The sequence below is a fragment of the Podarcis liolepis genome, assembly GCF_965112155.1.
Source record: "Podarcis liolepis genome assembly, chromosome: 8".
NCBI classification, from domain to species: Eukaryota; Metazoa; Chordata; class Lepidosauria; order Squamata; family Lacertidae; genus Podarcis; species Podarcis liolepis.
This window is the reverse complement of record NC_139560.1, coordinates 83,191,134-83,215,688: the sequence shown is the minus strand read 5'-3', so window position 1 is coordinate 83,215,688 and position 24,555 is coordinate 83,191,134. Positions and strand designations below refer to the sequence as shown.

The following is a 24,555-nucleotide window of genomic DNA, read 5'->3' as shown; positions in this document are numbered from 1 at the left end:
GCATGCTGAGATTTAAGTCTGGGGGAAAATATTTGTGCGACATCTGGAGTGCAACTATAGAGGATGACTGGAAGCAATGGGCCTTGAAGTATTTGGCAACACTTGCGCAAATTAAATCTGCATCATAGGGGGGCAAGGGAAGCAAGGAGAAACAAAAGCACATTTCTCTGTGCTCAAACACCCACATAACCCCCCCCCCACTGTTTCCACATTGGTCTTTCTCGTGGTTTCAGCCCCTAATAATTGTACACAAGAAGAACAAACCTATCCATTCTGAAGGAAATCAGCCCTGAGTGCTCACTGGAAGGACAGATCGTGAAGCTGAGGCTCCAAAACTTTGGCCACCTCATGAGAAGTGAAGACTCCCTGGAAAAGACCCTGATGTTGGGAAAGATGGAGGGTACAAGGAGAAGGGGATGACAGAGGACAAGATGGTTGGATAGTGTTCTCGAAGCTACAAACATGAGTTTGACCAAACTGTGGGAGGCAGTGGAAGACAGGAGGGCCTGGTGTGCTCTGGTCCAGGGGGTCACGAAGATGCGGACACGACTAAACGACTAAACAACAACAACAACAACAATTGTACACAGGGAAATAGAAGTTCTAAAGTAATGAGAGAACATACGGCTTGTTTACACTTCCAAACCTAGAAACTGTGGGTCCATGTGGTTTTCCGCTTGACCCACACTTTCTAGGCACGAGTCCAAGCAGTTTTCCCCTTGCCCCACTCCTTTCCCAGGGAAAACCCGCTTTTTAGCTCTAAATTGGAGCAAACATCAATCTGGAGAGAACCCGCATTGCCATTTGTTCCGACTGAGTGCTCAAGAGCTCTTTTCCCTGGAGAAAGCAGCGCTACACAAAGAAGTGTGCATAAGCACTAACTTGAGAAGCACTTCAAACAGAGTTCTCTTAAAGTTGTCCCACTCAGCCTATTAGCATGTATTAATTTTTGGTGTGACTTTTAAACTTACCTCATTATAATAATTGCTCTACCTAATGTGCTGGGAGATCACTGGATTTTCATATTATTGTTCAGACCAGGGTACAGAAACTACCTGCAGCCATTTGACTTGTTTGCATGATGCTCTGCTGATGTTTTTACATCAAATTCTTGGGTGGTTTTGAATTGGATCCCTTCCAGCTGATTTCTTGGAGGCCAACAAGCAAGAGGTGTTCTTTATCCTTCCAAGTCAGTCTTACTCTGTCCAAAGCCAGAAAGAAAAGGTTGCTCTTTGTGTGGTTGTGTTGGGGTGTGTGTGTGTGTGTGTGTGTGTGTGGAGAGAAAACCTGAAGTAGTTTTCCAGGTACAGTGGTACATCGGGTTAAGAACTTAATTCGTTCCGGAGGTCCATTCTTAACCTGAAACTGTTCTTAACCTGATGCACCACTTTAGCTAATGGGGCCTCCTGCTGCCGCCCCACCGCAGCCACCCGATTTTTGTTTTCATCCTGAAGCAAAGTTCTTAACCCGAGGTACTATTTCTGGGTTAGCGGAGTCTGTAACCTGAAGCGTCTGTAACCTGAAGTGTCATTAATCCCAGCATAAGGGGATGACTAGAGTCTGCCTCTGCCTCTGCCTCTGCCTCTGCCTCTGTTTGTGCCAGTCACCTCTGTGCACAAGTCACAGGCTTTGGGCACCATAAGAACAGGTTGGGACATGTTTGGGCACCATAAGAACAGGTTGGGACATGGGCCTGATCCAGCAGATGCTTACCATATTCTCATGTTCTTATGACCCTTGTGGCACCACATACCGTATTTTTCGCTCCATAAGACTCACCTGACCATAAGATGCACCTAGTTTTTAGAGGAGGAAAACAAGAAAAAAAATATTCTGAACAAATCAGTGGATGTATGATTTTTGTGGTTCATGCTGTGGCCACAGACATGATGTGTGATTTGACGGTGAGTTTGGGGTAGCCCAATGCAAAAATCCTGAGGATCCATAGGGATCCGTGCTTTGTAACCATGTTTTTGCACCATCGTGGCCCCAGGAAACAGTGGATTTGTGGGGGTTTTTTGGTGCAGGTTGTAGCCATGGACATGCTATGTGATCTGATGACGGTGAATTTGGGGTGACCCAATGCAAAAATCCTGAGGATCCATGGGCTTTTACCTCCCCCCTTCCAGGCAGCCTCCTTTATCTCCCTTATCTCCCTCCCGATCACTTAGCGATCAGCTGCTTCCTTTCAACACTCCCTTCCCTCTTGTTTGCCTTAGTGTCTTTTCCTTAGCTGGGGCAGTTTTTTTGCTCCTCCTTTTCTTCTAATTTCTCCCCTCTTGCTTTAGTCTTCCTGTTTCCTCTTTGCAACTTCGCTGTCCTTACCTCCCCCCTCCCAGGCAGCCTCCTTTATTGCTAGCGTCCCTTATCTCCCTCCCTGATCGCTTGCCGATTAGCGGCTCTGTTTCAACACCCACTTCCCTCTTTCACAAAAAAAGAGAGAGCATGGTCTGCTTTTTACCCGTGGGCAATTCAGCTCCAGGGACCACGCATTTGCTCCATAAGACGCACGGACATTTCCCCTTACTTTTTAGGAAGAAAAAAGTGTGTCTTATCGAGCAAAAAATACGGTAACTCTTTGGCAATGGTGATAGGTACACCAAGTGCACCATCCACACATAACCACCTCAGAAGTCCTCAAAACTCTGAGCCTGTGTGTCTCTGGTTTACCAACTGCACAATGTCACTTCCATGACGCCACCTGAGTGAAATGCACATGGAGAAGTTCTGGGTTCCCCAGCAATCTTCCTTCTGTGTGGCAAATGTCAGCTCGCCTCCGTTGGCATCACTCGAGTCCTCGCCAGTAAGAATGGTGGCTGGGTGGGCATGACCCATACTATGCAGGCTGTAATCTCTGGTCTCTGTTTGGCCGCAGTTCAGAAGTAACTTTCCTTCACTCGCAGCCTTTATCAAATGTACATCATTGTTTTATGTCCAACAACCATCCTTTGTACACAGCAATGAATGATCTGTATATGTGCACAAACTTAGGAAGTAGTTTGCTAAAATTAACATTTAGGAGGCAGGCATCACTAGTTATTTCACAGGTTATTAACTTACATTACAATTCAAATAAGCTTACAGCTGGCAAAAGGAAGTCTCTTTTGTAAAGTGATCTCAAACATAATAGGCTTAATCAGAGATAAATTAAATTAAGCAGCCATGCATACTGCAGCATATTAGCACTGAGTAGGTATTAAATACACTTTCTGCTATCAGTTGCACAAGCGAGGATTGTAAGCAAACAGAAGATAACAGGCTCCAGTAAATAAGGTTTGTTAGAGAAGCCCTATTCCTGACAACACCTTTTCTCTTTTCTTCTTCTCAATGTGTAGCAGGGTCTTTGCAACTAATACCGATGCTCCCTTGTATCTGCAGCTATGCTCGAACTTCACTCCCAGGCAATTAGCCAAAAGCAGAGCAGACAGAACTAATGAATACCTAGACAACAGATGTTCAGCATGTTTCCTGAATGGGAATTTTTTCCAAAGCAGTTTTTTAAAATGCATGAACGAGTCATAGCTACTGATGTGGAAGATGATCATGGCAATTTGCAGTTGTTCTGAAAAGGGACTTAATGATTAAGCCTTTGCAATGCAAATAGTCCTAGGGGTTGGGAGATCCCCTTTATGGATCCGTCCTCAAATCCAAGCCATGGCAAGCGAAAGGGGCTGCTGCCATGTGAAGCTGCTGCCATCTGAATTGGTTTATCACTCCCAGCATTGTGCGTTTGGCCAAGCACTGCAGCCCTCCAGACGGCCTTTGCTATGATTTCTGCTTTTAACAAGAGATGCCAGAGAGGGAACATGGGACCTTTTGTGTTCTATGTGCCACAGGGTTATTAGCTCACTGTGTCTGCTGTGGACAAGCTTCACAGATGTAAATATGCTACTCCAAAAGATAAGGATTTATAGATTTAGGCCATCGTGACTATAGGCAACTCCTAGTTTGCGTGGGAGTTGCGTTCTGACACACTGCGCATGTCGGTGGGGCTGGTATAAGCCTGCCCCATTCTGCCCCCTTCCAGGGCCGAAAACAATGTGTGTATTGGTGGTTGGGTGTGTGCTGGGTGCATAGGAGCCTTGCCTGTATTACGAACTGTTAAAGAATAATAGAATTGCGTGTCGAGGTCCCCAAGCCACCCCCCTAAATAAATCACAATTCACACAGAATTTTTGTTTAAGGTTTTTGGCATAGTTTTGGCCACAACTTTATTAAAATACATAATGTGAGTGGTTGCTTAGGCATTGGTTCTGACTATCTGTGCCCGCCGAGGGACAGAACTGACTTCCAGATTCCAGTGAAAGCAGTAAGGGAAAACAATACAGTGGTGCCTCGCAAGACGAAAAGAATCCATTCTGTGATTCTCTTCGTCTAGCGGTTTTTTCGTCTTGCGAAGCAAGCCCATTGACGGATTAGCGGATTAGTGCTATTAGCGGCTTTTAGTGGCTTATCTGCTGATCGGATCAGCTGATAAGTGGCTTAGCGGCTTAGAAAAAGGGGGGGAGGGGAAAAAACCCGCAGGAACTCGCAAGACATTTTCGTCTTGCGAAGCAAGCCCATAGGAAATTCGTTTTGCGAAGCACCTCCAAAACGGAAAACTCTTTCGTCTAGCGAGTTTTCCATCTTGCGAGGCATTCGTCTTGCAGGGCACCACTGTATTGGGGAGAGAATGGGGCTGGACACTATACCGTCACCCCTCCCTGCATGCTCCCAAGGGCTTGCACAGCCCTAGCCCCTTGCTGGGATATGGACGAAAGAATGACAAACCCCTTTAATGGAATTCCCTTGCAGCAGCAGCATTGGAGGGGCAGGCACAGCCAACCCCTACCCCTCCACCAACCAATTTTTAACCAGTGCTTAACCGCAACCTTACAAGTTGTGAGGATTAGCAGAGTGATCGCCACAGATGCTGATGGAGACAGCAATAGCATCTCCTTGCTTAGTTAGAGCATCTTTTTGTGAGAAAGAACGAGACATAACATCACTCAGGCCTTCCTGACAGGAAAAAATACCATATTTTTCGCCCTATAAGACGCACCAGACCACAAGACGCACCTAGTTTTCGGAGGAGGAAAACAAGAAAAAAAATATTCTGAATCTCAGAAGCCAGAACAGTAAGAGGGATCAGTGCGCAGTGAAAGCAGCAATCCCTCTTGCTGTTCTGGCTTCTGGGATAGCTGCGCAGCCTGCATTCGCTCCAAAAGACGCACACACATTTCCCCTTACTTTTTAGGAGGGAAAAAGTGAGTCTTATAGAGCAAAAAATACGGTACATGCGTGGCAGGATTCAGGCAGCTTGCCTTGCTCATTCATCCATCTCTTGGAAACCTATCAGTTGTGCATTGAGAGCTGCTAAAAGTTCCCGAACGTGACCTTAAAATCTTTGGAAAACATCTGACATTCTGTTGCGTTGTGCACACTTAAAGCTCAGTGTAAGGTGACAAGAGCATTAAGCTGCCCACAGAGCAAATTGTGTAAGTAATCTTTTATCTGTGCTGAGCCACAGGTACAATAATTGGAAAATTAAAGTGCCTGTGAACCATGCCACATTTTGAAATGATTAATGAAGTCAAAGCTATGCAACTATTTCTGTCAACATGCACTTCAGACAACATGCACTTCAGAAAACTGTAGAGAAAGGGTAGCATTCTGTTTAGCGCTTATTTGCCTTGGAAATTCCCCACTTAAAATTATTCACAAACACTTAAATTATTTAACTGGTGACCTGCCTTATTTCACCCTAATGTAGAAGGAAACCCTAGCAATGCTAATTACAGTATATCAGCTGTCGGTGTTACAGAGTAAAAGTCAAATCAGCAGTCATTTTTGCATGGACTTCTCAGTACTGTGGCAACAACAGATCAAACAATGAGAAACAAGATGGTTCCGGGGCACTATTAAATACTTGCATGAAATACTGGTGAAATATTTTGGCCCACCCACCCACAATACTGTGTTGTTGCTGTATATTATTAATTAATAATATACAGCAAATTTAAATAAATATATCTGTCACAAGAGGGCCAGTAGCAAGTTGATTTCCATTCTGAAATGTCTTCATGATCCAGGAAAGGTCCTAAAACAGATAAGGGAACAACTGGTCTGTGAGCACTTAGAAAAGGATGCTGTGATTATTAAGTCCCAGAATGCATTTCTCAAAAACAGTCATGCCAGACAAGTCATATTTCTTTTCTTTTCTTTTCTTTTCTTTTCTTTTCTTTTCTTTTCTTTTCTTTTCTTTTCTTTTCTTTTCTTTTCTTTTCTTTTCTTTTCTTTTCTTTTTTTTTGATAGAGTAACAAGTGTGGTGGATCAGGGGAATGCTGATTCCAGTAAGGGTTTTGATAAATTTCCCATGATATTCTTGTGGAGGATGTAAAATGTAGGTTGGATGACATAGCTGTTAGATGGATTTGTAACTGGTTGAATGACTGGACCCAAAGAATGCTCATTAATGGTTCCTTGTCATCCTGGCAAATCTGACAAGTGGGGTGCTGCAGGGTTCTGACCTGGGTCTGTTGCTGTTCGACGTCTTTATAAACGACCTGGGTTAAGGAAGTGAGGGGGTTCTCATCCAATTTGCAAATGACACCAAACTGGGAGGGGAAGCCAATGCCATGGAAGACATAATTGGGATTCACGTTGACTTTAATAGATTGGAGAACTTACCCAAAACTAGCAAAATGAATTTCAGTAAGCACAAATGTCAGGATCTACACTTAGTAAGGAAAAACCAACTGCACAAATATTAAGATGTGGGACCCCGACAGTTAGTTCCACTCGCGGACGACTCTGGGATTGCTGCACTTATCTCGCTTTATTGGTCAAGGGAGCTGGCGTACAGCTTCTGGGTCATGTGGCCAACATGACTAAGCCGCTTCTGGTGAACCAGAGCAGAGCACGGAAACACAGTTTACCTTCCTGCTGGAGCGGTATTGTCTACTTGCACTTTGATGTGCTTTTGAACTGCTAGGTTGGCAGGAGCAGGGACTGAGCAATGGGAGCTCATCCCGTTGTGGGAATTTGAACCGCCAACCTTGTGATCGGAAAAGCATTAGCAAAAAGCTAGTGCTATTCTAGGCTACATCAACAGAAGTGTAGTGTCCAAATCAAGGGAAGGAATGGTACCGCTCTATTCTGTCTTGGTCAGACCACACCTGGAGTACTGTGTCCAGTTCTGGGCGCCTCACTTTAAGAAGGATATTGACAAGCTGGAACAGAGGAGGGCAACCAAGATGATAAAGGGTCTGGAATCTAAGCCTCATCAGGAACAGTTGAGGGAGCTGCATATGTTTAGCCTAGAGAAGAGGAGCCTGAGAGTAGATAGGTTGTTGTCATTTAGTCGTATCTGACTCTTCGTGACCCCATTGACCAGAGCACGCCAGGCCCTCCTGTCTTCCACTGCCTCCCGCAGTTTGGTCAGACTCATGTTTGTAGCTTCGAGAACACTGTCCAACCATCTCGTCCTCTGTCTTCCCGTTCTCCTTGTGCCCTCCATCTTTCCCATATCAGGGTCTTTTCCAGGGAGTCTTCTCTTCTCATGAGGTGGCCAAAGTATTGGAGTCTCAGCTTCAGGATCTGTCCTTCCAGTGAGCACTCAGGGCTGATTTCCCTAAGAATGGATAGGTTTGATCTCCTTGAAGTCCATAGGACTCTCAAGAGTCTCCTCCAGCACCAGAATTCAAAAGCATCAATTCTTCGGCGATCAGCTTCTTCAGCTCTCACTTCCATACATCACTACTGGGAAAACCATAGCTTTAACTATACAGACCTTTGTTGGCAAGGTGGAGACAAAAAGCAGTAGATAGGATGGCTATCTTCAGATAACTAAAGGGGTGTCTCATGGATGATGGAGCAAGCTTGTCTTCTCCTGCTCTGGATGGTAGGACCCGAACCAATGGATCCAACATACAAGAAAAGATATTCTGACAAAACACCAGGGTGTACTTTCTGACAATAAGAGCTGTTCAACAGTGGAACAGTCTCTCTTGGGAGATGGTGGACTCTCCTTCCTTGGAGGTTTTTAAGCAGAGGTTAGATGGCCACCTGTCAGGGATGCTTCAGTTGAGATTTCTGCATTGCAGGGGGTTGGGCTAAATGGCCCTCGAGATCCCCTCCAACACTACAATTCCATGGCCATAAAATTGGCTTAAGTAGATTCTTGCAGCAGTTGTACTGATCAGATGCTAACAGTCTCAAAAGCCCATTATATGAATTCATTAAGTACTGTTAATGTACAATGCAGCGCAAGATATTCAAGGCAGAGGCTGGGAGTGTTTATATAACAGTCTTTTATTAGCCAGAATAACATACAAGATGTGTTTTAAGGTCGCAAGGTTCTGTTATTTCCTTGAAGGCTGTCCTCTTCCTTGCAAAAAGCAAAGAAGCAACCCCCGATTGCATGTACAGAATGTTAATTTCAGCCTCAGTTTCACCAGCATTATTGAGCCTTTCCCCCTCCCTCTCTGCCCCCGGGCCTTAATTTGTTTGAGGGCTCAGCTAGTATTCATAAAGCAAAGAAAAAGAGTTTAAGTAGCTCTAAAGGGGGGAAAATCCATATTAGGGCAATATCCTTATTAGGCCAACCATACAAGTGTTCGAGTTCCCCAATACCTAGACTAGATGTTTAAGAAAAATGGCCAGGGCAGGGGAGAAAAAGGCTGCTAACGATAGCTGGATTTAGTAAGCCATCTCTGTCTGTATCTGGTAACTTGGATTTTGGGAAGAGCTTGTAGGCATTCAGATGAGATGCTTGCAGGTTTCATGACTGATCTTCCATGCACATTTACTGCAGCAAGCTTTTACTAGCCTCTGTCCTTAGGCGATACAACTTTGCTAAGTGGAGAACAGGAATAAAGAGAAACTAGGCAGCCCTTAGATAAAGAGAGGCGGAAGGCAGCACAGGTTTTAAAAGGTCCATTTTGAACACGATTGCAGTTGTACTCACTCTTCACTCGACCGCCGCTAAGGAGCCACTCGATGAATTACTTTTAGATTTACCTTTTCCACTTTTCCATTTAACCCTCTTGGTTTATTGAACCGTGGCAATGTCTGGTGACATTATCCATAACCTCTGACATTCCTCAGATGAAAATGGGGATATTCTGTTCTACATCAGTAATAGTGACGATAATAATAGGGTGAAGCACAGTAGAAGCTTGGCACCCTTTTGGGGGGAGACAGAGAAGTAGATGAACCCATCTTTTGAAACCTCTTCAGCATTCACCCATTTTATTCTTTGTTTTGGGGTGGGTAGAGCAACCACCCACACAGGACGACACTGGAAAGCAGCTATTCATGACAAATCTCCTTAGATTTTCCTCTTCAACTCAGCAGGAAACTGAGATATTTCTTTCACAGTTAGCTCTTTAAATGCTTATTGTAGAATGTTTTCTTTGCCTCTGTATAGTTAACATTCTACAACCCATATCAAAGATGGCTTTAAAGCAGGCGTAGGCAAATTCAGCCCTCCAGATGTTTTGGGACTACAACTCCCATGATCCCTAGCTAACAGGACCAGTGTTCAGGGATGATGGAAGTTGTAGTCCCAAAACATCTGGAGGGCCGAGTTCGCCTATGCCTGCTTTAAAGAGAAGGATTTAGGATTTTTCCCAAAAAACCCTAACATTTGTATCTTTTTCTTTTCCCATAGATGCTGCAATTGCAAATCCAAAGACTGCACTCATCCCAAAAGAATGCCCAGAAGTTTTCACGGCCAAAAGGAAGAAATCTGAGTAGGTAGGTACCGTGTAATGTTTCTGGAACATTCCATGGAAGAGCCTCTGCAGGCAAGGGAAGAGAGTAATAAAGAACAAGAGGAATTCCTTCAAAGCAGGTTGTGTGTAGGGAGGAAAGGAGGAAAATGTGGAATTTATGCAGCGTAAGAAACCTAGCTCGGGTCTGCAGTGTTAACCGGTGTGGCTGCATAAGGAGCTTACAGATGAGCTGAGATTTAATAAGGGCATGTATAAGAAATGGAAGAAAGGGGAAATACACAAGTAGCCAACAGTTGCAGGGGGGATGTCAGGCTGGCTAAAGCTCAGAATGAGCTCAGGCTTGCAAGAGAAGTCAAAAATAATAATAAAGGTTTCTTCGGCCATGTCTGAAGTAAGAGGAAGAGTAGGCAAGTGGAGAAGACGGAGTAATTTTATTGGGTAACAGAGAGAAGGCAGAACCGCTCAACACCTCCTTTGCCTCTGTCTTCACCCAAAAGGAAAGCAATGCCCAACCCGGTGATAACAGAATAAATGATGCAGTGAGGGAGCTGGTAAGGTGTTGTTGTTTAGTCGTTTAGTCGTGTCCGACTCTTCGTGACCCCATGGACCAGAGCACGCCAGGCAGTCCTGTCTTCCATTGCCTCACGCAGTTTGGTCAAACTCATGTTGGTAGCTTCGAGAACACTGTCCAACCATCTCGTCCTCTGTCGTCCTCTTCTCCTTGTCCCCTCCATCTTTCCCAACATCAGGGTCTTTTCCAGGGAGTCTTCTCTTCTCATGAGGAGGCCAAAGTATTGGAGCCTCAGCTTCAGGATCTGTCCTTCCAGTGAGCACTCAGGGCTGATTTCCTTCAGAATGGATAGGTTTGATCTTCTTGCAGTCCATGGGACTCTCAAGAGTCTCCTCCAGCACCATAATTCAAAAGCATCCATTCTTCGGCGATCAGCCTTCTTTATGGTCCAGCTCTCACTTCCATACATCTCTACTGGGAAAACCATAGCTTTTACTATACGGACCTTTGTTGGCAAGGTGATGTCTCTACTTTATAAGATGCTGTCTAGGTTTGCCATCGCCTTTCTCCCAAGGAAAAGGCGTCTTTTAATTTCGTGACTGCTGTCACCATCTGCAGTGATCATGGAGCCCAAGAAAGTAAAATCTCTCACTGCCTCCATTTCTTCCCCTTCTATTTGCCTGGAGGTGATGGGACCAGTGGCCATGATCTTCGTTTTTTTGATGTTGAGTTTCAGACCATATTTTGCGCTCTCCTCTTTCACCCTCAATAAAAGGTTCTTTAATTCCTCCTCAACTTTCTGCCATCAAGGTTGTGTCATCTGCCTTTTACTAAAATAGCCTCAACGTAAAAAGCGGGCCTATGTTACTTCCACAGCCTGTTGGTAGCAATGTTTAAAATAATGCTGTTCAGAACATAGTGCTGTGTGAGCAAGAGACATACTATACAAATGAAAATAACCTGCCAGAACAGTGATCCTGAAAACATAGCCTCATAGTTCTTTCCGTACTGTCACCAAACTGTAAGTGGAATAAAACAAATCTCGTGGATTTAAAAGGTCTGGGTTGCTCCTTGATATTTTCCTCATCTTTACTTGTCAGTTTCTCCCTAGCTTTTTTCTAAAACCTCTCCTATATACCAGCATTATTCTTAAAGCCAACACATTGCATTACTGCCCTTGCAGGACAGATGAGATTATCTCTCACAATTTCATACCAAAAAAAAGTAGATTTCCGTTGTTCAGACCATTCATCCTCCCCTTGTTTTCAATGTCTGTTCTTAAAATATTAGCTCACTCCTTGTTTTCATTCACTGATACATAAACACACCTTTGTGTATAATTTGCTTTCCTTTCATCAAGAAATCCATCTCAAATCCATACCACTTTTATGTTGTTGTTGTTGTTTGTTGTTTAGTCGTTTAGTCGTGTCCGACTCTTCGTGACCCCATGGACCAGAGCACGCCAAGCACTCCTGTCTTCCACTGCCTCACGCAGTTTGGTCAGACTCATGTTGGTAGCTTCGAGAACACTGTCCAACCATCTCGTCCTCTGTCGTCCCCTTCTCCTTGTGCCCTCCATCTTTCCCAACATCAGGGTCTTTTCCAGGGAGTCTTCTCTTCTCAAGAGGTGGCCAAAGTATTGGAGCCTCAGCTTCAGGATCTGTCCTTCCAGTGAGCACTCAGGGCTGATTTCCTTCAGAATGGATACGTTTGATCTTCTTGCAGTCCATGGGGCTCTCAAGAGTCTCCTTCAGCACCATAATTCAAAAGCATCAATTCTTCGGCGATCAGCCTTCTTTATGGTCCAGCTCTCACTTCCATACACTACTGGGAAAACTATGGCTTTAACTATACGGACCTTTTTTGGCAAGGTGATGTCTCTGCTTTTATGTTAGGATTGGCATTTGCCACTTCCAGGCATCTTTGTCTCTTTGCAACTGATGTTGCATTTTAAGCCCTTTGACGGAGCCATCTCTTTTCATTTGCTGGCTGACAGCTCCTCCAGTTCCAGATATCACAGATGTATGTGGGTTGCAGAACTGAGACCATTGCAAGGAAGAATTCTGCCATCCTCCACAGACATGGCCAGCGGCAAAAGATATGCAGCACACACTTTCTGTAAATGTTGCCCAAGGACCTCTTCCAACCACAAATTTGGTCCTCCCTTAAAGAGGTCATGTATTGCGGTGAGACCTGGAAATCACGCCCTGTGTTGTGGGTGGGTACGATTGGTCAGCCACAACACCCGATTGGTAGGTCCCTCGAAGCTGGGTGCAATCTGGCCAATGGGACGTTCAAGCGACCTATTTATACCCATGCACGTGACCCAGAGCTTTCTCTTTCGGCGTGTGCATTCGGAACACCCGCCCACCTCTCCCTGCTTTTAGGGCTTTGTGCTTGATCTTGCTATGCCATCATGTGTCGTCTGTCGTTGGGACAGGGGCACGGCAGGAATTTTCCCCACTTGGCTGATTGGCTGGTTCCATTTGGGTTTCGCCTGCCGCTTAGCAAATTGTCCCAACTTGTAAGGTTGTGGATAGGTGATAGTTCAGGTGATAGGGATGGGAGAACACCCTCGCCATCCTTATGTGAAGGGTATTCCATTAAAGGAATCCAGGGACTCAATGGTTTGGTCAACCCCTGAGAGGGGCTTGTGCCCATGCCTGAGTCCAAGGGGACATTTGGGTGGTGGAGATAGCCTGTCCCCGGCTTTCCGCTTATCCAGGTGTTCACCCTTGGCTGAGTTATGCTGGTGCCCTGGGTCAGCGCTACCTGCGAAGGTGCAGGGAGCTAGTCGAACCAGAGCCTATGCAACCACTCACTTGCTGTAATCAATAAAGTTGTGGCCTAAATTCTGTCAAAACCAAAAACCAAAATTTGAGTCATGTGTGAATTTATTTAGGGGAGAGGTTTCTGGGTCTGAACACGCAAAGGTTCCATGTGAATCTGCCATATACATTGTTTATGTCATAATATAGAAATACCGCTTGGTTGCAGGAAACCTCAAAGTAGTTTAGAGAACACAGCTCAACTGCTGATGGGGAAATGCTGTTATTGTTCAGTGCCAGCACTAACGAAGAGTTTAAACGAATGCAAGCCCAAATGTGGGCAATTTAAACAACAAAGGAAAGTGGGAGGCATCTAAAGAAATTGGTGTGGCTGCGTAAGGAGCTTATAGATAAGTTGAGATTTAAGAAAGGAATATATGAGAAATGGAAGAAAGGAGAAATCACAAAGGATATCACAAAAGAAAAACAGTGCCCAATGTGGTGAAAACAGAATAAACAATGCAAGGAGGGACCTGCAGCCCAAGATAAGAAAAGAAGCAATAAGGGAACACCCACCTACTTTGAATGAATTCAAACCTCCAAGGGTACTAAAGGAGCTTGCGGATGTAATCTCAGAGCCTCTGTCTATAATCTTTGAGAATTCTTGGAGAACAGGTGAGGTCTCTATACACTGGAGACTGGCAAATGTTGTTCCCATCTTCAAAAAGGAAGAAAAGAAGACTCCGGTATCTACCGACCTGTGAGCTTGAGATCGATACCAGAAAAGCTCATAGAACAGATAAGTCAACAGGTGGTCTGTGAGCACATGGAAAAAGATACTGTGATTACACTGGTACCTCAGGTTACGTACTTAATTCGTTCCGGAAGTCCGTTCTAACCTGAAACTGTTCTTAACCTGAAGCACCACTTTAGCTAATGGGGCCTCCTGCTGCCACTGCGCCACCGCCGCGCAATTTCTGTTCTCATCCTGAAGCAAAGTTCTTAACCCGAGGTACTATTTCTGGGTTAGCAGAGTCTGTAACCTGAAGCGTATGTAACCCGAGGTACCAGTGTACTGAGACCCAGCATGGGTTTCTCAAAAACAAGTCATGCCAGACAAATCTCATTCCTTTTTCTCATTTCCTGCACCTATTGGCTTCCTACTCTGCCACATGCCTGCTGTGCACCTACCTACCTGCTGCCATGTGTCCGCCCACAGTTGCCTGTGATCCTAGGAAGCAGGCATGTTGGTGGCACATAGCAGAGGAGGATGTGGTGGTGATGGGGGACATTTTCTGTCTTGCCTCTAGTGGCAAAACATCCTGGGCTGGCCCTGATCCACCCCCCATCTCTCTCTCTCTCTCTCTCTCTCTCTCTCTCTCTCTATATATATATTTATGACCATGGGATCTCAATAGTTCTTTAAGCTTTTTGAAATCAGCCTTCTTAAAGTTCAGAGTGCACATCTGAGTACACTCAACTTGCCCTTTCCACTGTAGAACGAATCTCAAGAGGACATTATCACTTTCTGCCAAGGTTCCCACTACTTACACCTCACTGATCAGTTCTTTCCCATTGGTGAGCATCAGATCCAAGAGAATCAATCCACTCGTCATTTCTTTCACTTTCTGGGGAATGAAATTGTCAGAATGGCAGTTGAGGAATTTGTTAGGCTTCTCAATCTTGACGGAGTTTGAGATCCAATAGATATCAGGGTAGTTGAAGTGAAGTCCCCCATGACTACTGTATCTCCTTTTTGAATGTTTGGTAATCTGCTCAAGGAAGGCAGTCATGCTCCCATGATGAAGTCACTGTTGTTTCCCTCCCTCACAATTTTTACCCCAGTGCTCTGTGTTCTATGCTGCAAATCATGGATCTCTACATATGTGTACACATCCTTCCTTTTTGGCCTATGCCTTCTGAATAGATTACAGTGGTGCCTCGCAAGACGAAATTAATCTGTTCCGCGAGTCTCTTCGTCTAGCGGTTTTTTCATCTTGCGAAGCAACCCTATTAGCAGCTTAGCGGATTAGTGCTATTAAAGGCTTAGCAGCTATTAAAGGCTTAGCGGCTATTAAAGGCTTAGCGGATTAGTGGCTAAAAGGCTATTAGCGGCTTAGCGGCTTAGAAAAAGGGGGGAAAGGGGGGGAATCGGAACACTCGCAAGACGTTTTCGTCTTGCAAAGCAAGCCCATAGGGAAAATCGTCTTGCGGAGCAGCTCAAAAACGGAAAACCCTTTCGTCTAGCAGGTTTTCCGTCTTGCGAGGCATTCGTCTTGCGGGGCACCACTGTATACCGCTCAGTTACTACCTTCCAGTCTTATCCCACCAGGTTTGTAATGCCTACTAGATCATATTTGCCATCCTGTGTTCAAGAGATCAAGCTTGTCTTGCTTATTTCCCATGCTCTGTGCATTAGTATAGAGACAACTGAAACAATGTGTCATTCCTTCAAGCTGTTTCCTTTTTGTTTTTTCCTGCCCATTAGTAGGTTCATTTAGCAAGACCTCAGTTTCCAGTACATCATTGACGTTATTGCCCCCAGTACTTAGTGCCCCCCTGTGCTCTGAAATATTGTTTTATTGACTTTCATCTCCAGGAGTTGCCTCCTCAAAGATAAACTATTTTTTCAACTTATTTCTAGCTTTGCAATTTTGAGAATTTACCCCAGTTAGCTTTTACAATCTTTGGGTAAATACTTCAAGTTTGAATCTGTGGATGAAGCATTGAAGCAGTTTGTAGGATGTCATTTCCCCCTATTGCTTCAAATTCAGGGTTTATGAAAAGTAAGCTATTGTGAAAAATAGCTATATTTTATCAGCTTTTAATGTGTTCTTAAAAAAACACTGATCTACAGAAAGGTCAACAATGTTTGATAGCAGAATCTTAAAAGAAAAGAGTGTTATCCCAAGGTAGTTAACACAAAAAACTGAACCCTCTTTGTGTTTTATAGTTTAAACTGAAGAAATTATACAGTTAAGGAATTCATTAATCCAACTTTCTATCAGATGATTGTTGATTAACATAGGCTCATTCTTCCCATAGTAACTGAAAGACAAATGGGGCACTCTCCTGAAAGGATTAAATAGATGTGATATATTTTAATCTCCAGAAAGGATTGGATAGATTAGAGAACATTGTTTCTTCCCTCTAGCTGGCTCTACTGCTCTTCAGAAGTTGATAAGGTATCATTGAAATAACAAATAATATTGAATTCACGCTTTATAAACTGAGATTGCACATTAGCAGGGGAATAGATTTGAATAACATTTAATCCATCTCCTCTCTTGTCACATGTAGCAGTAGTAGTAGCAATAATATTAATTTTATTATTTATATCCCGCCCATCTGGTTGGGTTTCTCCAGCCACTATGGGTGGCTTACAGCATATATAAAAACATAATAAAAAATCAAACATTGAAAAACAGAATATCTTATATAGACTATAAATAAACCAATAAATCAAATAATAATAAACAGTTTACAGTTATACCCAAATTAAAACAACAGCCAACCCCAACTAAATAGTTAATCAACCCCAACCCAACAAAAACAAAACAGAGGAACCAAAATTAAAACCATTTAGAACGTTTTAGCCAGTTGCCTCAACCCAAGAGTTGTTCCAGCAATGTCCCAGGAGCCTCTTTTAGCTGTTCAAGGTGAGTCTGGGCCTTGCCCCTTAGGCCAGGTGGAAACAGGACTTGCAGCAGGAAGCGGTCTCCCTTCCAGCATTCATGGCAGCAGGGCAGTATAGTGAGACACCATCTGCATTAACTTTAATACAGTCATACCTCAGGTTAAAGATGCTTCAGGCTGAGCGTTTTCAGGTTGCGTGCCACAGCAACCCGAAAGTAACGGAACGGATTACTTCTGGGTTTCGCAGCCCATGCATGCACAGACGCTCAAAATGACATCACGCGCATGTGCAGAAGCGGTGAATTGTGACCCGCAGACACCGGTTGCGTTCTGCTCAGGATGCGAACGGGGCTCCAGAAGGGACCCCGTTCACATCCAGAGGTACCACTGTAACAGAAATACACTCAAGGGCATCACAACTGTGCCAGATAAGATAAGAGATAAGATAAGATATTCTCCATCCCACTAACATTTAAAAGGCTGTAAAACGTTAATTGGGACGCGGGTGGCGCTGTGAGTTAAACCACAGAGCCTAGGACTTGCTGATCAGAAGGTCGCGGTTCGAATCGGCGCGACGGGGTGAGCTGCTGTTGCTCGGTCCCTGCTCCTGCCAACCTAGCAGTTCGAAAGCACGTCAACGTGCAAGTAGATAAATAGGTACCGCTCCAGCGGGAAGGTAAATGGCATTTCCGTGCGGTGCTCTGGTTTGCCAGAAGCGGCTTAGTCATGCTGGCCACATGACCGGAAGCTGTACGCCGGCTCCCTCGGCCAATAAAGCGAGATGAGCACAGCAACCCCAGAGTCGGCCACGACTAGACCTAATGGTCAGACGTCTCTTTACCTTTTAAAACGTTAAACATCCAAATGGCTGCTTGAAGAGAAACGTAATGAAGGTGGCAGGAAAAGCGTTGCACCAACAGGGGGCCACCACAGAAAAGGCCATTCTTGTGCTGACATCCTCCAGACCTCTAACGAGAGAAGTACCCAAAGAAGGAGCAGCTGGATCTGGTCCACCACTACCTGTTCAAGAATCTTGCCCAAGAAGGAGAGATCAGCAACTGGCCGGTAGTTACCAGTACTTAGATTTTCCAAATCTAGGGAGTGTTTCTTAAGAGGTGGTCTTATCCCTGCCTCCTTCAAGCAAGCAGAGACCATCCCTCTTGCAGGGAGGCATCAGTCACCTCCCTGGCCCAGTTAGCTGTCCCCTCCTTGCTAGCTTTTATCAGACAAAGGAGGAAGGGTTCAGAGCGCTGACGGATCCAAGCACCTTGTCCACATCCACAAGCCTTTCAGCTCATTCTCTGTTATTGTTTCAGGATCATCTGCACAGAAACAGAGAAGCTGTAATAAAGCAGCCCCTTTTCATGGAACTCCTGAACTGGAATTGATGAAAAAAACTTGGGAAAAGGTAGAAATTTAAGTAAATAACAGTCACAATTGTATCTTGACAGTGCATTAAATGTTCTTTTTGTGCTTTTCACATTTCATTTATGGTGTACAGTGGTGCCCCGCAAGACGAATGCCTCGCAAGACAGAAAACCCGCTAGACGAAAGGGTTTTCTGTTTTTGAGCTGCTTCGCAAGACGATTTTCCCTATGGGCTTGCTTTGCAAGACGAAAACGTCTTGCGAGTGTTCCGATTTCCCCCCGCTTTCCCCCCTTTTTCTAAGCTGCTAAGCTGCTAATAGCCTTTTAGCCTTTAATAGCCGCTAAGCCTTTAATAGCCGCTAAGCCTTTAATAACCGCTAAGCCTTTAATAGCGCTAATCCGCTAATAGGGTTGGTTCGCAAGACGAAAAAACCGCTAGACGAAGAGACTCGCGGAACAGATTAATTTCGTCTTGCGAGGCACCACTGTACACTTAATCTGATTGCCTTAGGTTACCTGTAGGTGGTATATATTAATGTCCCAACGAAATTTCTGCACGAATATTTTTTTGGGAAAAGAAAATGTTTTGCTTCAAAAAGTAAACATGCAAATCAGTGGAATGCATGCAAAGTCCTATATTTTTAGTTTCCTGACATGAATTTGTTATATTGCGACCAGGGACTAAGCCAGTCTGGTCTGGGGCTATTAATTTGTGTAGGAAAAGTTTTTAGGCGGTTAGCCAAGATTGATGTGACTATCTTGTAGTCTTGGTTTATTAATGAGATTAGGCGGTATGAGAAGTCCTATATTTCTGTAAACATTTATTAACTTTGCAGAATTTATTCAAGCTACAATGTATGAAATGTGGCTGAACACCCATGCTCCTCCTCTAGGATATGTTGACAGACATAGTTTGAAAAGCATCTTTACAAACATAAATACTTGAAACTGGTTCTCCCCCCCAAAAACCCCAACACTGAATTCCTGTGAACATTTTATTGAGAGTAAGCACAATTGTTTCAGTGAGACTGCCGAAAAATTTATATATGAATGGGCCATGAGATGCTGAGAATTCCTGATTCTGTCCCACTTAAATAGTTTCACATAGAATCATAGAACTGTAAAGTTTTTTCTTTACAAAGTTGTTGCAGACGTTTAGCAGCATATTTATTAATGCGGCGCAGCTGCACACCTTACCAGTCTCTTTTAAAATGACCTCGGGAAGAATCCTATACAGTCATACCTCGGGTTGAAGTAGCTTCAAGTTAAGTATTTTCGGGTTGCGCTCTGTGGCAACCCGGAATTAACGGAGCGTGTTACTTCCGGGTTTTGCTGCTCGCGCATGCACAGACACTCAAAATGACGTCACGCGCATGTGCGGAAGCGGCAAAACGCAACCCACGCACACATAGACGCGCAGTCGCATCTTACATTTAGTTCAGGATGCGAACAGGGCTCCAGAATGGAACCCATTCGTATCCAGAGGTACCACTGTACAGTCATACCTCTTGTTACATTTGGTTCAGGTTACGTCTTTTCAGGTTGCGTCCCGCGGCGACCCGGAAGTAACAGAATGGGTTACATCCGGGTTTTGCTTCTCGCGCATGCGCAGACACTCAAAATGACGTCACGCGCATGCGCAGAAGCGGCAAATCGCGACCCGCAGATGCAGGTTGCATTCTGCTTATGATGCGAATGGGGCTCCGGAACAGATCCCGTTCGCAACCAGAGGTACCACTGTATTAAGATCCACTGGGATGAGTGGGGTTAGGATGCATCAGTTCTGCAGCTGAGTTGCTGGGCTTTGCCAGCTTAATTCCTTCTTTATTGGATCATCCAGAGATATTCTGGGTGTCGCCCCATCCCATCCCAGCTGGGATCCCAAGCCTGTTCACCTGAGTCACATGAACTGGGACCACAGCCAAAATTAAGCTAGCCAAAAGGGTGGTGTTTCTTGAGTACTGTTTTAAAGGCTTGCTTTTGCCCTCTGCCAGGCTTAAACTGACTCAGCCAGCCGTCGTCCCGCTCTTGAATGGAGTTTGGATATGCTGGCTTTATTTATGCTGGCTTGCTTTACGCCAGCTTCTTGTGTATAGGATTCCTGCCTTAATGTGCTACACAGCTAAAGATGCAAGGTTACTGTAATGGAATTGTGAGACAGAAAATGACGCTTAGCCATTTAAAGGTCTTTAAAGCTAACTATGCGTTACATAAAGGTCCATATAGTTAAAGCTATGGTTTTCCCAGTAGTGATGTATAGAAGTGAGAGCTGGACCATAAAGAAAGCTGATTGCCAAAGAATTGAATTTGGTGCTGGAGGAGACTCTTGAGAGTCCCATGGACTGCAAGAAGATCAAACCTATCCATTCTGAAGGAAATCAGCCCTGAGTGCTCACTGGAAGGACAGATCGTGAAGCTGAGGCTCCAAGACTTTGGCCACCTCATGAGAAGAGAAGACTCCCTGGAAAAGACCCTGATGTTGGGAAAGATTGAGGGCACAAGGAGAAGGGGACCACAGAGGACGAGATGGTTGGACAGTGTTCTCGAAGCTACCAGAGTGAGTTTGACCAAACTGCGGGAGGCAGTGGAAGACAGGAGTGCCTGGCGTGCTCTGGTTCATGGGGTCACGAAGAGTCGGACACGACTAAACGACTAAACAACAACAACATGTGTTACATGTGTGGGACACGGGAAGTGCTGTAGTCTAAACCACTGAGCCTAGGGCTTGCCCATCAGAAGGTCGGCGGTTCGAATCCCTGCGGCAGGGTGAGCTCCCGTTGCTCGGTCCCTGCTCCTACCAACCTAGCAGTTCGAAAGCACGTCAAAGTGCAAGTAGATAAATAGGTACCACTCCAGCGGGAAGGTAAATGGTGTTTCCGTGCGCTGCTCTGATTCACCAGAAGTGGCTTCGTCATGCTGGCCACATGACCTGGAAAAACTGTCTGCGGACAAACGTCAGCTCCCTCGGCCAGTAAAGCGAGATGAGCACCGCAACCCCAGAGTTGTCCACGACTGGACTTAACTGTCAGGGGTCCTTTACATGCATTACATGTACCCACATACAGAGCTGGTGCCTCCCCCTCCCCTTTAGAAAGCTCTTTTAAAAAGGGCCATAGGAAGCTGAGAAGGAGGGCTTAATGTCTGTAGGAGGAAAGAGTTAAGGAAATGTCAATCCTACCAGTGCTCTGCTCAGGATTCCAGCCTTCGTTTGCTACTTTGCATGAAACAAAAACAAAAGGAAGCCAGCCAGCCAGCGCTTCTGTGCATACATGTGCTTAATTTAAAACATAACTTGAGGAAGCTGCCTTCACTCTCTCTTTCCTAAATGTGACTGGGGCTAGATCTACATTGATCTGTAAAAACACTTTTTAAAATTCCCTGTAATATGGCTCTCAATGCAATTTTCCATTGATGATGGATTGCTGCTCTGTAGTGCCCTCTGCTGCCACATTTTTATAATGCATTTTAACGTTATAACTGACCAGTGTAGATTATTCCTGGGTAGAATCTCATTAGTCAAGGGGAGTAGAGTCCTCCAGATGTTGTTTGACTTCAAATCCCATCTGTCCCCACTCCCAGTGACCAGGGATGATGAGAACTGGAGTCCAACAAAATATAGAGGGTACCATGTTAAGAAATGTTGCCCCAGACACTTTTGTCTCTCTTCACCAATTGCTTTTAAAAATGGGTCATGTAAAACATGAACAAAATGCTGTGTATGATTTGAATATTATTATGGTGAAGTTTCTTGATTATGTACTTGTGTAGTGCATAATTTTTATTTTCTCCCTCCAAATCTCTGATATTGAATATCTACCCCTTTTATCGCCCTGCCCTCCAGCTCTTTGCTCTAGTTTGTTTCGGGCAAATTATTATTTGTAGTCATCACTTGTAGAGCAGGATAAATGTACTAGCCAAGAAACTAGCCAGTTTTTTCCAAAAAAAATTATTTGTCATGGGGTGATTGTTGCATTACATCCTGCACAATCTTTTTTGAGCGATCACACAAATGGACACAGTAAAAATAAATTGCGTGCATATATTGCGTGAGTTCAGTTCTGTGCCGAACGTCTTATACAGGTGGAAACGGAGAAGAGGGGGAATTTAAAATGGGGATGGGTTTGGTGTTGTCTCCGTATTCTTACAGAATTTCCAGGTTTTAAAAGAAAATATACAATAGCATTTGTTCTTGCATTATGTAGTCAGATAATTGAGGGCCTGAGGAGGAGTTGCATCCTGCTCATCTCTTTCGATATCCTGAAAATTGGAATTGCTGTTTGTTTTTCAGGCTGGGATGCTGTGCTCCTTCCCTTTCCTTGGACAGATTTTTTCTTGTGTGCATTTCTGAGCTTTCTCCGGAGTGCTTCTTGCTGACTTCCTCAGTGCCCACACATTTTCATTTCCTTCTCTCTCACTTCCTCTTACTTCCCCCCCCCCCCCATAAAATGTTAAACCCCAGGGGGCCCAAGCCTGTTTTTTATCATCAAGCCATCCAAAGACTCTTCTTTCTTCTATCTAACTTATCTATATTTATAAGGTTACTTCTTCTCAAAGGCAAATTTGCGTCTGGCTAATGCCTTTCCTCAGCAGTCTGTCGGAAGTAATGATAAATAGTACGCCGTGTTAAACCTCCTGCTGATCTTCAATGGTTGCTGTTTTGTCAGCCTTTGGGTTGCAAATAGTGAAGGATAAGGGATGGACATGAGGTTTCTAGGCAGATAATCTGATAATCTGAATAACTGCATTGGGGCCCTGGTAACACACTGAAACCCTGATTTATCAGTGAAACAAACACAGTTCTGAGAGTTAAGAGCCAGTCCTATGCATGCTCACTCTGAAGTAAGAACCACTGGTTTTGGTGAGACTGTTGTAAACAAAATCTGCCCTTTTCCCCTTATGGGGTATCCAAGAGCCCATATAGAGTCCTTACATAGGTTCCCTCTTGGTAGGAGAAAATAACAGAGGCCAACCAGAGAATATGGAGAAGCAAAGCAGCTAGTAAGCTTGATCTTTATTGATCTGTTGCAACTGGGTGCTCCCCTCACACGCAGGAAAGGAGGAGGACCCAGAAAAATGGTGTGCAAGGCCTTATAAAGACTTTTGAAATTGCCACCCTGTAGATCAAGACCACCCCCAGAAACATCATACATACATCACAGAAGGGGTGTAACCTAAGACCACCCCTCAGATACATCATACCTACATCACAGAAATTTAAATGTTGTTTTTCTCTTGTCCTTGTTTATCTCCTGGCTGGCAGGTTACTTGATTGGATTTCTTGGGTAGCCTGGCCATTCTTTTGTAGTGATAAATACTTAGTTCCTGGGCCAGGTCACAGGCTCACACCCTGTTCAAACACAGACAGGATTTGTGAAGGAAAAGACAATGGGGAGGCTTTTCCATTTTGACCTTGCAGAGAAAAGATTTGGTCGGTTTAGGAATCAAAATGGTTCCAGGTTGGCCTTCCTGTGCTGATCTATGTATGTGCTTGGTTGATACACTTATGAACATTACCATATATCTAAGACCATAAAATTCCTATCACAAGACTCACTCTAGAATTGAAATCTAGCAGTGAGAGGCTTTTCCCATCTGATGTATATTTCTGTGTTGTCTACCATAGTTAGGCATTTGTGGATAAAATCCTTTGCATCAATTGTGGTCAGTAAAAATACAAGGATGTGTTCCTTGTGAAATTTCTGTAAGAACCTGGAGCTGGGGGACTTGCCCTCAGAGGCATACCTAGTAGTTGGAGAAACCAACCCCCACTGGGGGCGCAGACCCAAGGGGGGCATGTGCAAAAAAATCACCCCTCCCAAATAAGGGACTTATTGATTCTGTGTTACATGCCCCTCCCCAAAAGTAATAAATAACCTTCCCATGTTTACAATATTTTGTACTCTTATACAGTGGTACCTCGGGTTAAGAACTTAATTCATTCTGGAGGTCCGTTCTTAACCTGAAACTGTTCTTAACCTGAAGCACCACTTTAGCTAATGGGGCCTCCCGCTGCTGCCACGCCGCTGGTTTGCAATTTCTCTTTTCATCCTGAAGCAAAGTTCTTAACCCGAGGTACTATTTCTGGGTTAGCGGAGTCTGTAACCTGAAGTGTCTGTAACCTGAGGTACCACTGTATAGGATTTTTGGACTTCTCCTAGAGCAGGGGTCTGCAACCTTTAAGACAAAAAGAGCCACTTGGACCCGTTTCCGAAGGGAAAAAAACCTGGGAGCCGCAAAACTCGTCATTATAAAAATAACTTTTTTGTCACTTTTTTATTATTTCTTTGTTTGACCCCTCAGAATTACTCCTCCTCATAAAAATAAACGTTAAATTAACAAGTTACCTTTTTGTGTGTGTGTGTTCTTCACTCCCCTTCAAAACAGTGACCAGCGTACATGCCCCTTACAATGTAGCGGGCGGGCGGGAAGGTGACGTCGGGACGGTGCGTGACTAACGCACGCACAGCCCCCATGCGACGTCACAGCCAGTACATCGCCCGCCACAGTGGGGAGTGTCGGGGCGCACAATGCGCTTCCTCCCTTCGCTAGTATCCGC

The 24,555-nt window shown here is 44.6% G+C and overlaps 1 protein-coding gene across 8 annotated transcripts in view; it reads left to right on the top strand.

Annotated features, from left to right (window-relative positions):
- ENOX1 (ecto-NOX disulfide-thiol exchanger 1) overlaps window positions 1–24,555 on the top strand; it is a 279,910-nt gene that overhangs the window by 128,632 nt on the left and 126,723 nt on the right. For 4 of the 8 annotated variants that reach the window (XM_083519375.1, XM_083519381.1, XM_083519379.1 and 1 more), the window contains exons 3-4: window positions 9,654–9,739; window positions 17,949–18,040. The gene's annotated coding sequence lies outside the window, so the exon portion shown is untranslated. The remainder of the gene's footprint in view (window positions 1–9,653; window positions 9,740–17,948; window positions 18,041–24,555) is intronic. The other 4 variants (XM_083519380.1, XM_083519378.1, XM_083519382.1 and 1 more) reach the window with 1 other exon arrangement.